Genomic DNA, 3,205 nt, shown 5'->3' with positions numbered 1-3,205 from the left:
CATGTGTTTATCTGAGTTTCCTCTTTTCCCATGGTTTATATTTTGAACTTTAATTATGGGGCAAGATGACATTATTTACTTAAATGTAAAGTTGTTTTCCAGCCAGTCTGGAGATGCAAACTTGCACGTACTACCCAGACCCCAAGATAAGGATGAGAGCAGATAACAGAGCAGCCTTGGCAAGACTTTGCACCTGAAACCTTGCATGAAGCCCTTGCTGCTCACGTGCCCCTCCCTCCTGCTTTTCATTTCCCACGTTCCATTCCCTCACCCTCCTCTTTAAAAATCCGTCATAAACCTGAGTCTTTGAGATGGCTTTAGCCTGGTCATTCTCCTTCAGGTTTACTAGAGAGATGTGTTAGCCTAACATCTCTCCTTAGGTCACTGGTGTTCCTGAATTAAAACTGACTTCCATTTTCACCACTTGACATTGTTTGTTTCTTTGTCTGAGGGAAGGCAGCCAGACCTCTATGGCCAGTATCAGATTTGGGGAGCTCAGCCAGTAGCTGAGTATGCCCTGTAACAAAATAACGAAACTAATTTCTTTAGCCAAGCAAATATCATTCAGAGTTTTTAATTTTTCACTGTTCTACCACATTTGGCCTAAAGTGCATTTATACTGATGACCCAGTTTAACTAAAAATATTTGGCCTGAGAAAGCCTCCATACTCTTGAGCTCTTACATACAATCTGCAACCTAACTTAGCACATGAGCACATGAGCAAATTGAAAACCAAACTTAGAAATGTGCCTCTGTGACAACTGCTGAATCTCAGCCCATTGCAGTTGACTGTCTGTACCTCACTGTTTCTGTAACTCACTTCCTTTTTTCTGTCTGTAAATCTAGCTGACCATGAGGTTGGGCTGTAGTCCCTCCAAATCTCTTCTGACTCTAGGGTCTGCCCAATTCGTGAAATGTTTTTATTTTTTTCTTTTCTTGCTCAAATTTAAACTTCATTAAATTTAATTTGCCTAAATTTATTCTTTTAACAGCCCTTATCACCACAACCCCCATGAATGGAATGCAACAAGATATTACAGACCTTACCAAAAAAAAAAAAAAAAAATGTCGTGTATTCCACAAAGGATAGTTAATGAGTCAGTATACCCTCTAGGATAATCCATGTCTAACTTCCTTTGAATTTGAAAAGCCTAAACAGAGTCATGGGAGCAGTAGTGAAGGAATAAAATTGCCTTTAGAAAGCAAGAGCCAGCCTTTCATTTCTTTGGAAGAGGAAAATTAAGCCCAAAGGAAAAACAAAAAGCATAAAAGGTGACAAAGCTTATATATTAGCAGGAGACCAGGAGATTCTTTGTCATTATTTGTCATGTAAAGTCTTAAGATAATGATTGAATGAATGACCTCTTCAGTGGAAAGAAAGAGTTGGCATTTACATTCTTTTTCTGAGGTCAGGAACTGGGTCTCCGTCTTTATATCTCCCTGACAGCAATCAACGCGGCAATTTGTCCGTAGTGGAAGTTCTGTAATAAATGTTGGTTACTTGATGGGGGAGTGGGTAGGTGAGTGCACAGGTTGGTGGGTGGATTTAAATTTAGCAAATTCCTCTTTTTCCTTCTCCAGTCTTGCAGCGGCCTTTCTCTCCCTGCCCCAGCACTGTCATCCATGGGGTTTGAGCCAGCAGGCCCATCCTCGTAGAAGTACCACAGGGCCGCTCCTCGGCAGATAGTGAACGGGTCTAAGCTTTGGGTCTAGGTGTCTCATTCGGTCACTGGATTATAAGCTCCTCTGTCTTACTTATCTTAGTCCTGGTCTCCCAAGCCGCCCCACCTGTCGCTCGGCCTGTTCCTGCCAGGCTACATTCAATAAATATTTGTGTCATTCAGTTGGTGAATTTAAGCAAATTGAACATTTAAATTCTGCTTTTGAAAACAAGCTCTTCTTTAAGTGTTATGGCCAACGTCCAATGGGTAAAAGAAATTTGCCCATGAGAACCGGGTGATAGGAAAAGGAAAAGAGTGTATTTCTGGCAGCCAGGGATACGCAGGCCAATCGAAGTGCGCAGCCCCGAGTTGAAGCCTCTCGCACCTTTTATTTTTAGCTAGGCGGGAATTTTTCGTGCCTGACACAATCTAGCCAATGCAAGCAAGCCAGCGATACATAAGCTAATTTTGTGGGTAGCCCTGTAGCCCCTCCCCACCCTCGATTCCCCATAGAGACTTTTCAGGCTGAAATGGCAGAGCTGCCTAAAATGGCATTGGCCATGCTACTCTGTTTATTCCCCCATTTATTTTAGCAAGCGACTTGTACAGAAGCAGAATGCATATGTTAAGGTCAGTAGGGGTTGGCATGTCCCTTAACAATAAACCCTACGGGCCGGCCCATGGCTCACTCGGGAGAGTGTGGTGCTGATAACACCAAGGCTCCGGGTTCGGATCCCATATACGGATGGCCAGTTCGCTCACTGGCTGAGCGTGGTGCTCACAACACCAAGTCAAGGGTTAAGATCCCCTTACCGGTCATCTTTTTAAAAAACAAAAACAAAAAACAATAAACCCTACACATGCCAGGCCAGGTCACCAAACCACTCACAAGCCAGGCTGGGTCACCAGACCCCTTACACACAGGTCTATAAGCTAGGTAACTTGCAAACAGGTCTTTGGAAGCTGTAGGTTGGAAAGCATGACCACGCAAAGCAGCGTCCACCTGAGGCAGAAGTCAGCCAGCATGCTTCACAAACTCTTAAGAACACAAGAATAGCAACAAAACTAAAAAGATACATTGGCATGCATGTGCACTAACTTCACACACACACACACACACACATACACACACACACACACACACACACACAGTTTGCTTAAAAAGGATATGCTGAACCACACCCCACCGGGCCTGAGGTGAGGGTCCTGAAAAAACTATTCTATTTTCCCAGCAATCCACCCCTTCAGGTCCCTCGCCGTACAATCTACTCATTCAGAATCTTCCACGATGTTCCCATAGTGAGGATAAATGACCCTTACATTTACATATTACACAATCCATCCCAGTCCCAAAAGTCTTTAGCTTGTTGCAGCACCAACTCAAAAGTCCAGTCCAAAGTCTCCTCTGAGACTAAAGGCAAAGCTCCTTTTAGCTGTGAACCTGTAAAGAGTCAAAAACAAGTTTATCTACTTCCAAGATACAGTGGGACAGGCATTGGGTACACATTCCCGTTCCAGAATGGAGGAATAGAAAGGAAATGGT

Source organism: Cynocephalus volans, chromosome 13 (assembly GCF_027409185.1).
Source record: "Cynocephalus volans isolate mCynVol1 chromosome 13, mCynVol1.pri, whole genome shotgun sequence".
NCBI classification, from domain to species: Eukaryota; Metazoa; Chordata; class Mammalia; order Dermoptera; family Cynocephalidae; genus Cynocephalus; species Cynocephalus volans.
Note: the sequence above shows the minus strand (reverse complement) of the source record.